Source organism: Rosa rugosa, chromosome 4, assembly GCF_958449725.1.
Source record: "Rosa rugosa chromosome 4, drRosRugo1.1, whole genome shotgun sequence".
NCBI classification, from domain to species: domain Eukaryota; kingdom Viridiplantae; phylum Streptophyta; class Magnoliopsida; order Rosales; family Rosaceae; genus Rosa; species Rosa rugosa.
In genome coordinates this window covers 1,592,976-1,605,692 of record NC_084823.1, presented here as the reverse complement: position 1 = coordinate 1,605,692, position 12,717 = coordinate 1,592,976, and the positions used below count along the sequence as shown (strand labels likewise).

At 36.2% G+C, this 12,717-nt stretch overlaps 3 long non-coding RNA genes across 12 annotated transcripts; 2 read left to right on the top strand and 1 right to left on the bottom strand.

The window, feature by feature from the left end:
- Positions 1 to 903: 903 nt before the first annotated feature.
- Positions 904 to 7,981, top strand: LOC133742800 (uncharacterized). The gene is made up of 3 exons (XR_009862734.1): positions 904 to 1,400; positions 1,536 to 1,596; positions 7,896 to 7,981. It is a non-coding gene; the product is annotated as an uncharacterized LOC133742800 (long non-coding RNA).
- LOC133746452 (uncharacterized) lies at positions 2,480 to 7,619 on the bottom strand. Of its 9 annotated transcripts, XR_009864160.1 has the most exons (7): positions 6,044 to 6,599; positions 5,458 to 5,586; positions 5,252 to 5,350; positions 4,755 to 4,888; positions 3,225 to 3,296; positions 2,958 to 3,112; positions 2,480 to 2,800 (listed from the first exon to the last, which is right to left on the bottom strand). It is a non-coding gene; the product is annotated as an uncharacterized LOC133746452 (long non-coding RNA). The 9 variants fall into 9 exon arrangements; XR_009864162.1 differs by lacking the exon at positions 3,225 to 3,296; XR_009864158.1 differs by lacking the exons at positions 2,958 to 3,112; positions 3,225 to 3,296.
- Positions 7,982 to 10,950: 2,969 nt separating the features above from the next.
- LOC133706964 (uncharacterized) lies at positions 10,951 to 12,356 on the top strand. 2 transcript variants are annotated; one of them, XR_009844839.1, is made up of 4 exons: positions 10,951 to 11,087; positions 11,195 to 11,410; positions 11,651 to 11,706; positions 12,121 to 12,356. It is a non-coding gene; the product is annotated as an uncharacterized LOC133706964 (long non-coding RNA). The 2 variants fall into 2 exon arrangements; XR_009844838.1 differs by lacking the exon at positions 12,121 to 12,356 and adding an exon at positions 11,983 to 12,064 and having other exon boundaries at positions 11,651 to 11,936.
- The last annotated feature ends 361 nt before the right edge of the window (positions 12,357 to 12,717 follow it).

Genomic DNA, 12,717 nt, shown 5'->3' with positions numbered 1-12,717 from the left:
GAGATTATTGAACGTTTCTCAGATCTCGTGGCACAATCCCCGCGACCAATTGCTCTTGCGAGACGACCGCCCACAAGGATCCAAATTCGCGAGCCGAGCACGATATTAAGTTCTGTCCCTTTTTAATATTTCCTTTCTCATTTGTTTCTATTTGAACTCACCCGTTACACTACTAGAATAATGTCATTAGACATCGCCACTATTAAATCGGCCAGGATTGCACTTGATGTTAAAAAACATGTTAACATCAGTTTGTGAAAAAACCGATTTCTATTGTTATTATGGACATCAGTCACTAAATAAAACGATGAGAAAAGTTTCGTTCGAAAAATTTTCAAAAACGCGGAGGGACTAAGTTTGAAACTTTTGAGAAACGCGGGGACCAATTATTTCATTCCCCCACTTAGTATTTTTTCCCTCTTTGTCTGAAACTATCGGAACCCTAATAACTCTCACTTTCTGAAATCTCTTGAACCTTGTCAACCTCGTTCTCTCTCCAACATGACCTGCCCCAATTCCCCGACCTCGTTCTCCAACCTGGCCTGAGCTCGTTGTCCGATCCGAGCTGCTCGAGCTCTTTCTCCGACCCGAGCCGCTCGAGCTCCTTCTCCGACTCGAGCCACCTCGAGCTTGTTCTCCGATTTGACCTCGAGCTCCTTCTCCGACCTTCCCTCGAGCTCATTCTCCGACATGAGCTCGTCAATCTCCGACCTGAGCCGGCTCGAGCTTGTTCTCCGACCGCCAACGTAGGTCCTCTCTCTTCTCTGAGTACCAATACTGATTTTTTGTCCAGTTTTGATTTAAAGCTTCAGTCTTTTTTGATTAATTCTTGTGTATTTGAGTTGGGTTTGTTTTTGAAAGGCTTAAAGCTCGGATCTTTTGAGCTGGTTCATGTTGATTCTATTTGATTTTTGAAACTGGATGTGCTTGGTTTGGGAATCGATGAATTTGGGTTTTCTGTTGGAACTATGGTGCTTAGAATAGATTCGTTGGAAATTAGCTTTTTTGTCAGCTTAATCTGGATTAAGATAAGTTTGAATGCTGATAAACATATAGAAATGAATGGATTTAGAACTCTGCCATTAAACTGTTTTTGCTTCCTTCATTGGTCAATCTGACCAGGTAATGGTTTCTTGTTCTTGATTTGGGTTCAAAATATTGGTGTTTGGTGATTGGGTTTAGGGATTTGCTTTGTGTCCTGCAAGTATAGGAACTAAAAATTTGTCTTTTTTTTTTTTTTTGGTTTTCGTCATATGAACTGGTATGTTGTTCCCAATGGTTTCCTATTGTTTATTGGTGGTTTAGGGAAGAGTAAAAAGAAAGACTGAGAAGAGAACAGGGAAAGAAGAGAAAGAAGAAAGAAGAAGGAGACGAGAAGCTCTCTGGGTTTTCTTTGATCGGTTGGTATTTGTGGGAATCTGATGTGGCTTTTGTCTCAATTTTTCTGATTGAAATTCTTTCTGGGATTTCTTATGTATAGTTAATTCAGGGTCTTGTATTTGTTTTGAGCTGACCAATGGAAGATTCGTCTTCAGCTGACCAAGCCTGTTACTTAGCCTCCATTGGTATGGGGAGTTTGGGGAGCTGCTGCCTCTGGTATGCTCTTTGCTTCTTCCTGATTTGGTTATTTTTTTTTTTCACACTACTAGAATTTTGTTCATAGACATCGGCCCAGAACCGATGTTAAACTAATTTTCGACCGATGTCTTAGTGGGTGTAGAGAAAGATATAGACATCAGTATAAGCGCGTTTTTAACCGATGTCCCAGACAACAACCAACATCGATTCTAAAAAACAAATCGATGTATAATCGTTATAATCATCATATTTTTGTATGTTAGGTATGTCTAATTCTTCATATTTTCACATTTTATGCTTAATAAAGTATATCTCGAACAATACCTAAGTGAACATTTAAATCGATTACAATTTCAGAAATGATGTCTAATACACTCGTAGACATCAGTCTCTAAAAAAATTTGTTTGTTCGTGTCCATTTTTACGTGCATCTTGCCGTCTTATTCTCCAGAGAACGATGTATGTACCTTTAGGCAACATCAGTTAATCTATTAAGAATGATGTTTTATGTTACTAGGAACATCGCTTTTCGTTAGTTGAAACGATGTCTAGTAGTTTTGTAGACATCATTTCTATTTTTCAAAACCGATGTCCTGTATTTCATGGTAAATCGGTTTACTTTATAACAGCTGATTTGTACGTTGACACTAGATAACGGTCTGGTGTTTAGATATCGATGTGCATTGATTTTGTGTACATCGATTTTGGGGTGACATTTCGATATGTTGATATTCATGAGACATCAGTCCAGTTTTAGGTACTGATTTCTAATCTCTGAATTGACATCATTTTCTGTCATTATTGTTTTGTTCCCCATTTATATACATCAGTTCATATATATAAGAATGATGTGCAAATAATCATCTAGCTGCTGGTGGTGGGAAAATATTTTGAAATACATTCTCATCATTCAAAAATTGGGGCTTTCCATTAATTTTCTCATCTTCATTCATGATTCTACATAATTCACAAAATAAAACCCCAAAACCTACAAAGGCTAGCCTATAAACATATTAGCAACCAACTACAAAAGTTCAACACCAAACTTTGCTTCAAAGCAAAAACTAGTCTTACTCAAAATCATGTTGGTAGCCAAACTCTGTATATAATCAGCCACTTCAATACGTACAAAGTCGTCTCTTTGACAATTATATGTAGATGCCGGATCAACAAAGCAATGGTGTCAAATTCATCTCTTTGAGTAAGAAGTTCATGCAAGTACCTGTGTCAAAAGCAAAGACATGAAATTGCAAGCAAACTCGTTTTCCAAATGCAGCAAAACCCCATAATCCCATATCACCTTTCCACACAGTTACATTGCAAGTCATGTGTAAGCAAAGGGAAAAAGAAAAAAAAGGGAAGACAGCTGCAGCCATTACCTAGCTTCCATAGTTATGTATCAAATCAATCTTAGAGAAGACATTTATGTGTGGGAGCTCCATATGTATCATGGTTGATAAAAAAGAAGAAATGCAGTAACATACTTTGCAACGTCACTGCATATATGGGCATCAACTAAATGCGTTGCAGCCAACTGCAGAAAATCAGGAAGCCAACCAAATGAAGAGCAGAAGGCACATCAATCATTCATGGTCATGGTGAATGGTCAAAGCAACAATATCACAAAAGAAGAATATAATCATAACTTGAGGTTTAACTTCTTTATGAGTTTCATGATAATATTCCTGGTGTTGGAAAATCAAAGAGAAGATAGTGATCTGCAGTAACATTGATAGGCAGCAGAATGCTATTGTTAATTTTACCACTACTTAGGGGACAAACTACAAGAAGAATGCTAACATGCCATGTCATTTGAGCAACTTTACAATCAGCCAAATATATATGCTTGCGTAATTTCTGATTGTGGATTTCAAAATGCATCACTTATTATTTGAATTTAAGTATCATTGGTTGAACATTTCAGTATAATTCTGAGCAACCATAAGACTAGCTCCAATTTGAACTGATTCTTGATATAACAATGAAAATCACATACTAGCGAATTATACAAACGCTCAGAGAAGCTATCACAGAGAAAAGAAAAAAAGAGAAAAAGAAAAAAAAAAAAAAAAAAACACTATCACAACAACTCCAAGAAGCAGTTATGATGTATCATAGGAAAACAGTATAATAAAACTGCCCATATAAAGAACTTGATGGGAAAAGATAAGAATAAGGATAACAGAAGCCAGATGCACAAACCCTGTATTCAGAAACATTATTTTCATAATCTGTAAAGCACAAGATAAAATGAAAGTTAAGAGTATCAGGCTTAAGGATTCAAGGAGCACTCTTCTCCATAAAAAGAAAAAGAAAAAGAAAACAGGATTCAAGGAGCACAAGAAAAATGGTATACTTATATGCACATGTTTTCAGTGACATCAGTAACTAGCAAAATGAGAGACTTCCAGGGCCTTAACTGAGCTCCTGATATAGTCAGAAACAAGTAGAAATTTAACATAATCTACATAAATGTGCTTTTATTTATTTGTATAATAAACACACTTGAACTGACCAGATTGTGAATACCTACCCTAGCACCAATTACTGAACAGTTCTTTATTCAGGTCAGCCAGTGTTAGGTTGGGGTAAATTATGCTAAAGAAAACGTTTTGTATTATTCTCACATAGCCACTTTTGCAGCAGGACATTATCATGCACTCTGGGTACATAACACCTTGAAGAGCACATATCAACCCATTGTTTCCCATCTCGTTCCAGCTTTTCACTTTTATCGACTGGATCATCTTCAAAAGTCAAACCAGCTATACATATGTTCTTCTGCTAGTTGATTATCAGAAGAAGTCTCACCAAACACTGCCTAAAACTAACGGAAAAAGCAGCAATAAGCCAAATCTTTTCAATCTAAACTACTTCGACTCTTGGTAAACCAAAGAACATATACACTATGTTCTGAACAGTAGTAAAATCAGTAGTAATTTATAATTCGGGAATCCACCAAATTTCCTCAACTATTCTAATTTATTGGTAAAATATGTTTTCTTGATAACAACAAAAAGAGTGTGACCATATAAAGAAACAGACAAAATATAAAAAAAGACTCGCACAAGGAAATGGTTTTCATGAGCATTTATTTAAATATCTATATTTCTGCCGCACTTATGTAAGCATATGTATTGTGTAAAGAAACATGTATGGCAATAAAAATGACTTACTTTTTCCCTTCCACATCGACACCATGTACCAGAAACTCGTCTGCATACTTGGCAATGAAGTCTAATATTTCCTTGTCAAGATACACGTCACTGAACTTTTGCCATCTATCTGTGACAATTGCATATTTACCTTCCTGCACATAAAAGACCAGATACACATTAAGGCCAACGAATAAAAGAGGGGCTTGAATAAATTAATGAGATGGCGAATGTGTGACAGTTGCTTATTAGGCTAAAGCACAAAAGCCTATTATATATTAAACATGGTACTTGAAAATGCTTAAAAAAAAAAAAATACAATAGTTCCAGTAGCTTGCTGCAAAACTCGTCCACTGTGTTCTAGCATTCATAATATGATCTGAGTTTTAATAAACTGATATTTCAAAGGCAATAATTAAAACTGCTCAAGAATACGTAGTCTAATGAGGCTGCTTAGCCTCGTAAAGAAAGTGAACAAATGAAGGACATAAGACGTATAATTCTGGATAACTTCATACCCTCTTTCTACAGCTAAGGTCTAAAACAAGCCTTTCTTTTCCAACAACACGAACAAGATCTTTAAGCCTTTCAAGGTTTTGCCCATTATTAAATACATACTGCAAGAAAACCATGACAAGTTTTAGAAAATGTTTTCCTGATATTAATTGTTCTAAGAAATATACATGGTTTTTCAATTTTAGAAGAGGAGAAAAACAGAACTCACAGAAGTGACAATGACGTGGGTAGCCCCTTCTTCTATGTATTGCAAAGAATTATCTGAATTGATCCCACCTCCTACCTGAAAACCACCTAGATTATACCAGTCCTCGTAGCAAGTTCAGCAGAGGAAAATCTGTAAGTTTAAACATATCATCAATCATAGAGAACAAAGTGAAATAGCACACTCACAAGGTTTATACTAATCTCAGCATGTGCAATGAATAATGAGAAATCTGATCCTTTTGCAAAAGTTGGCACCTCTTTGATATCAATTTCCCTAAACCTCGTAATCCTAACTGATGCAAGTTAGAATAGTACAAACGCACAATAACTTCTTTCAACAAAATGTGTAACTTTCAGACCATGATCCTATTTACAACAAATAAAAATAATCATGCAGTAAACTCTGAGACCATGATGCTATTTACAACCACACATCCAGTAGATAAACACAAATGATATATCTCCTTAGTTTAAGAGTTGAATAAATAAAGAACAAAGCATGGTTGAGTTCAGAAAAGGATTTTACATGCAATATTGAACTGGAGGAAAATAAAAAACAGAGCAACTAATATTGCTGAAGGCCATACCTTCTGTGAAAGAAACCAGATTTCCAATCCTGTTGCGAGCAATTGAAACCGGATTTCCAAGCCTTCGAGGAAGCAAGCACATAGCAATACTAGATATAACTCAATCAACATAAAAATTACAAGTATGGCCCACCAAAATGGCAATAGTAAAGCTAAAATGAACCAGGTGTGAGAACATTGGCAAGATTTCGCACTCCAAATATTGAGTGGAAACAGTATAACATACTCAACCTCGTTCAAGATACGCAAAAAATAAAAAAGTTCACCTTTGAAAACTTCAGTCCGGATTTCCAAGCCTTTTGGGAGCAATTCAACCTTTGAAAACTTCACCTTTTCCCAATCAGCCCAACCAACAGCCCAGAACCTCTACCTGTAGAACATCACTATATAAGGAAGCAATGTTTGAGGCCTCTTCTGCTAGTGAGCTTCATAAATCACAATCAAATCAATACATCACACAACGAAATCCAGTTACAATCAAATCAAATTGCTCACATATTATGTATAGCTTCAATTCCACAAAAGTTAATCACATAAACACAAAAATCGAATCACCACAGCAAAATAGATCGATCCTTTACATATATAAAGCTCAAGATCAATCAAACAACTAATAAGAGCAATCATGAACAACTACAAAGTAGTTCTAGATTAGATTTTTATTTTCCTAAAATTAACACCAAAAACTAATCCAGATAACAAAATCTCTATACAAATAACACATACATGCCAAGCAATTTTAAAATTCCAAATATTTCAGCGAAACGGAGCAGAGCAAAACCTTTGGGGCTTCAAAGACAGAAGAAATCTGAGTGAGGCCGAGAGTGATGTGAGCAATTGTGTGAGCCATGTGCTTCTTCCCACTCAAGGGCGTGACTGCAAAACAAAGTCACAGACTCGGCGCGTGCCTTAGTTTCGTTAAAAACGAAGAAGAATATGAAGGTGAAGAAGATGAAGTGATTGCGATAAAGGAAGAATCCAGTGACACGACACTGGCCACCATTGGAGTCCCATCGGTGAGGACGTGAGGTAGTCGCCTGGAGTGTTTGGGATGACGTGGAAGAAGAGATCGAGGCAGGGGTTGCCGGTGGAGAGAAACGTGGCAGAGTCGTTCTCCGTCAGGCCCATTGGGAGGTCGTGCTTGGTTCCGACGTCGTTGAAATTCGCCACCATCAGGTCCACGAAGGATTCGCCGGTGGTGGGTTTGGAGTCGGGTTTGGATTTGGGTTGGGGTGGCGCGCGGAGCGGTGGTGGTGGGTGAGGGTTTGTGGAACTCGGGAGGACCGAGAATACTGGGAGGAGCCATGGCTCGATTTGTGTGAGCTAGCTACCTGTGAAACTAGGGAGGGAGAGAGAGGGAGATGAAGGAAGCAATGAGGAGCTCCAGAATGGCGGCGAGTTCGAGTGAGCTTAGGGTCCAGAATGGAGGTCGAGTTTGGGAGGAGATCTAGTTTGGGAGGAGTTCAGAATGAAGGAGGTCGAGGGAGAGTAACATTAGGGTTTTCCATCTGTTTCTATTTGGGCGCAATTTTTTTTCTAAGTGTGAAAGTTTTGAGTTTTAGTCCCCGCTTCTTCATTTCACTTAAAAACTTAGCGTTTTTTTGCAAAAATAGGTTCCTGCAAATTTTCGAACTAAACTTTTAACACCGGTCATTTTAAGAACTGGTGTTAATGACATACATTTAAATCGGTATTTTCGTAAAACGATGTTAGATTACTTTTTTACATCGTGGGCAAGTCTGACCGATTTAAAACATGTGATGTCTATGAACAGATTTCTAGTAGTGTCAGTTGTCTAAAATTGTGGTTTTGAGTGAATTTTGTGTGTTTTTATAATGAGTTGTGAATGAAGGTGATTTGGGTTTAAGTTTCGGTTTGGATGGAGATGAGAATGATGATGGTAGAGATTAGAAAAGGGTAGTTGCCAGTATTAGAGGTGGTTGAACTGTTTTCCTGAATGACTGATCTAATTTTGTTTATATCTGTTTTCTGGAATTGCATTGCACAAGTTTGTATTTTGTTTGAATGAAAAAGTATGCTTCTTTGGATGTGCTAAATCATTAGTAACATGTTTAATTCAAATAATTAAAAGCAATTCAAATAATTGTTCATGATCAGTTCATCTTGAGTTTTGATACATATGATGGCCAATTAAAGCTGTTAGGAGTTTCTCTCTCTCTCTCTCTCTGTACTTTTTTATAGTTTAGGTTCTTTATATAAATTATCTGCAGGATTGAGTTTGGTTCTAGATATATAAATTCAAAAGATTCCAGTGAATTCAATTTTTATTCTTTGCTTCGTCCATTGTATTTGGTATATCAACTTCTAAATCCCAGAGAAGAGAAGTCACTGTTGGTGAGGAAGTAGTACTGGTGTATGGTTCTGTTTTTTCTGTACACTTCCGACTAGAATGGGAACTAAACTTGCGTTTCTTTTCAGCAAACACATTGTTTCAACCTCAGATGGAAAAGGGTGATGGTGCTAGTAATTCTTTGGGGGCTTTTCTACTTCTTCAAATATTCAAGGCAAGTTCTCTCTTGTGCCTACCCCTATATCTATTTCTGTCATTGCTGTATTGTTTCTAATACTCTTTAAATCGAGTGCAGAATGATTTAGCATTTTAGCTACATGCAGTACATGGTATTGGGTCCTCTTATGCTTACGGTACTACTTTGTTTCTGCAACTCTTAGGATACTTCTTGAAGGCTTACTTGAAGGCTTGAAGGCTGGGTTCGATTTCGGATTTCTGGGTAAGTTGGTTACTCACTTTACTTACAGACTTGAGGGTTCGATTTCAGATTTGGATTCCTTGCAACTATACATGTTGAAATAATAATTTGTTTATAATGTAGCCCCCTGCATCATTTTTACAAGCCATGGAAGAGTACGTCAGAGAAGCTCCCCGTGTCTCAATAGTTCGCAAGAAGGTATGAAAATACTCTTCCTGTAAGTTTGGTTATTTTGGGAGAAAACAAGCCAATGTCGTTCCCAATCAGAAAATAGTGGATCAATTCGAGTCAATCATAAATGAGATAAATCCGATCTTTGCTTTTTGACACTAGTGCAGCACTTGTAAAGATTATGCAATGCAATCACATGAATGAGCACACTTATGACATATTGTTGTGAAATTTTAATTAAAACTCGCAAGCGCACGAATCATCGTTAGTATAGTGTGCAAGTACGAGGTCGTTCCAACTGAGGATTGATAATCAATTTAAATCCTAACCTAATTAATCCAAACACAAAAACACATAAACAATCAAACTAAAGAAGATATGGTTTTAAGGTTTTCGACTAAACAAATAATGTCAAAATTAAAGAAAGAAAGAAACAAACAAACAAATAATGATAAAACCTAGGGTTTCGGAATCAACCACTAATAATCCTATTTATGTTTCAATGCAATTAACAGATTCTTTTGTTTCTCTAGATGATAATTCCCGTATCTAAGTCCTTCTCAGGTACTCTAGACCATAGTTTTCCTTAAGTGTATGATGCTCTCCCTCTCGGGTAAAGATCTTATATCCTAACTATGCAGTTTATCCTTCTCAGGTATAAATTTAACATGCAAGACTCATTACGCTTTAGAAAACAAGGGAATCAAGCAAACCATTAGTCTTTCTCAAGTAATAATGTAATTTACCACACTTAATCACAAGAAGCTAATCAAATTATATTGCATCTCTGCTTCAAATTTGTCTTCCAATTACTATATGCAAAGCCCTAAGGTGATCAATCAAAGAACTTAAACATAAAGCATCAATTCAAATAGTGATTAAGCATTCATCATAAAGAAACTATAAATCCATCAATAAAACATCAAAGTACATAAACAATTATGATAGGGCATCATCATAAACCTAGAAAAGGTTTAACAAAATATAACTAGATAAAATATAGGAAAAACATAAAAAGAATGGAAGGGGAAAAGATGGGGAAGATGGATGAGTCGTCTCCGCTCTTTGGGCATCTACATTGTGCTCTCGAGACTCCCCTCTCATGTAAATTCGTGCTCCCTTATATAGGGAAGATTTCTGCTCATCTTTGGCTTCATGTTTCCTTGTAAAACTTGGATTTAGATTCCTTTCTTCATTTGGAATGGGAAAAGCTTGAAATATCTCTTGTAAAAGTAGGAATAAGTTCCTCATTGAATCCTCATATGAATTAACTTCCTTGAAACATTAGGATTCATGCTCTTGTGCCACGAAACTTGAGTTCTCCACGAATGTGTGTAAAATCCCGAGCAGATTTCCTGTCCGACCTATCTTCACTCAAATAATCATAACTTTTTCCAGAAGTATCTAAATCGAGATCTGTAAAATTCTACAGAAAGTAGACATCCGTAGCTTTCCAATGATATAAGGCTCATTGTCTGATTCGATCTGAGTAACTCCCAGTAATTCAGCGAAGTTGGATGTTCTGCACAGACAGATTCTGGGACTTGGGCGTCTTTCAATCCTAGTTAGCTCATTTTAGCTTCTTTTCTTCTCTTTATGAGACAAACCTACAAAAATATTATAACAACATAAATGACTCGAAATAAGGAGGACTAAGCATAAATACTAAGATTAAGAGGCAAAGAAATATAGGAAAATATGAGTATATCACATATATAAACTTTAGTGAAGTATCTACCAGTTGATAACAAATCACAGTGTATTGGTTAATGGAGTTATGGATTTTGATTTTATGTTTAATACTGGATTATCTTGTACCTTTTGTATTGGCCCTCAATGAATTTTAAGGTGGTATGTTATATGAAATGTTTTGGTTTATAGTCTTGATATTTGATTTTATACATCTCGTTTTCATTGTCTTTGTATTCCATTTTGCTTTGTAGTTACTGTTTCTCTTTATCAATACAGTTTGTGACAGTTCCTTCGACTTCAATCTTTACTTTGACAATAAAATTTCTGCCCCCAAGGAAATCTTGGCCATAGAGGACAAAAAGACCCAAGACGATGAGGCACGTCCACCTTCCCCACCTCCACCTGAACCAGTAAAAGTGGTAGCACCTGTAGTTGAACCACTTGATTTGCTGGTAGTTCTCAAAATAATCCCTTTTTTTTTTTGTTATTGTTTCTTGAATTAGTCTTCAAAATTATAAGTTTTTGAAGTTTAAATTGGTTGGCTTTCTTTTGTTGCTAGGGTTTGAATGATCCTGTTCCAGATACTGCAGCATTAGATGAGAAGAATGCCATGGCTAGGGTTTGAATGATCCTGTTCTCATGTCATAAATACAAATTCTTGGTTTGGCCGTGGTCATGTTTGGCCACACAGGGCAATACCAAAAGTACTAATTTCTGCATCTTGTCATCAAGTGCTATTTTCCGAGTGCAGCAGCAGCACTGTGTCTCAACGAAGGTTGGTTTAATATTTCAGCTCTTTATATGTTTTAATGAGTAGAATGAAATATGCAATACACATCCTGAAAAGTGAAAAAGTGTTCCTAGGGTAGCCTTAGTACATACAGGAATATAATTTTCTCAGTTATTTTTTTCTTTTCATTGCCTATTGAGGGTTTTGTTCATTGCTTGCCCTCCCAATGTTTGTTGTCTTCTTAATCATCTACAGTTAAGTATATGTTGCTTGAATTGGTTATAGGTGTATTCATTTGAGAGGTAACTTCTATCCTTGAAGAACAAGTGAACAACCAAGTGGTAAGCCACGAAGCTGCTTGAGTAGGTCTTACACTTTTGTTTTCTTTTGTTGTGCATTTTCAGGTTTGTGGTCAAATGGTTTGGAGGGTGATCAAGTATTTTCTGAGTTTATGGTTGGTTTTCGTTGTTTTTGTTAGATTAGAATTAGCCTACAAACTTTACAGTAAATTGGAGGACTATGCAATTAGTAATTGGCTTTGTAAATCAGGTGTTTGCTTCATAAATTGGAGGTGTTTTTGGAAATTTATTAGTGGTCATTTAGTTCAGAAATTGGAGGTGTTTTTCTAATTGGAAGATTGTATTTTTAGTGATATATAGTGATTGATTTTTGTTATGTTTGTATACAGTGATTGATTTTTGTTCTGTTTGTTTTGTCATGAATTGATCATTGATATTGATTTTTGAATTTTGCAGTTGTGTAGGTTGGTCATGCTGGAATTTTCAGCCACACAGAAGTATTCTCTTGCATCTAATTCAACTTACAATGTGGAAGAGGCTGGTGATCTGTAAGGCAGAAATGGAGGAATGTATAGATTTGATAATGGAAGAATTAGAGAGAGTTTGTAAGAGTTAGTGAAAAAGTTTGTGAACCAGCTTTTATGATATGTAAAACGATAGCATATTCGGCAAACATTATAAGATTGTGACTACTACTCTTATCGTCTAAACTCGCAGCATCGCGCGGACGTACTTTCTAGTATGATGTCTAGATATAAAGTTGAAATCAGTTTTAACCATAAAAACTGATGTCTAGTAATACAGATACATCAGTTTCAAAATGAAAATCGATGTTACTGAAATATACAGACATCGATTTTTTGTCGAAAACGATATGTTACTGAGTACCAGACATCAGTTCCAAAATGGAAATCGATGTTACTGAAATATACAGACATCGATTTTTTGTCGAAAACGATATGTTACTGAGTACCAGACATCAGTTCCAAAATGGAAATCGATGTTACTAAAATATACAGACATCGATTTTTTGTCGAAAACGATATGTTACTG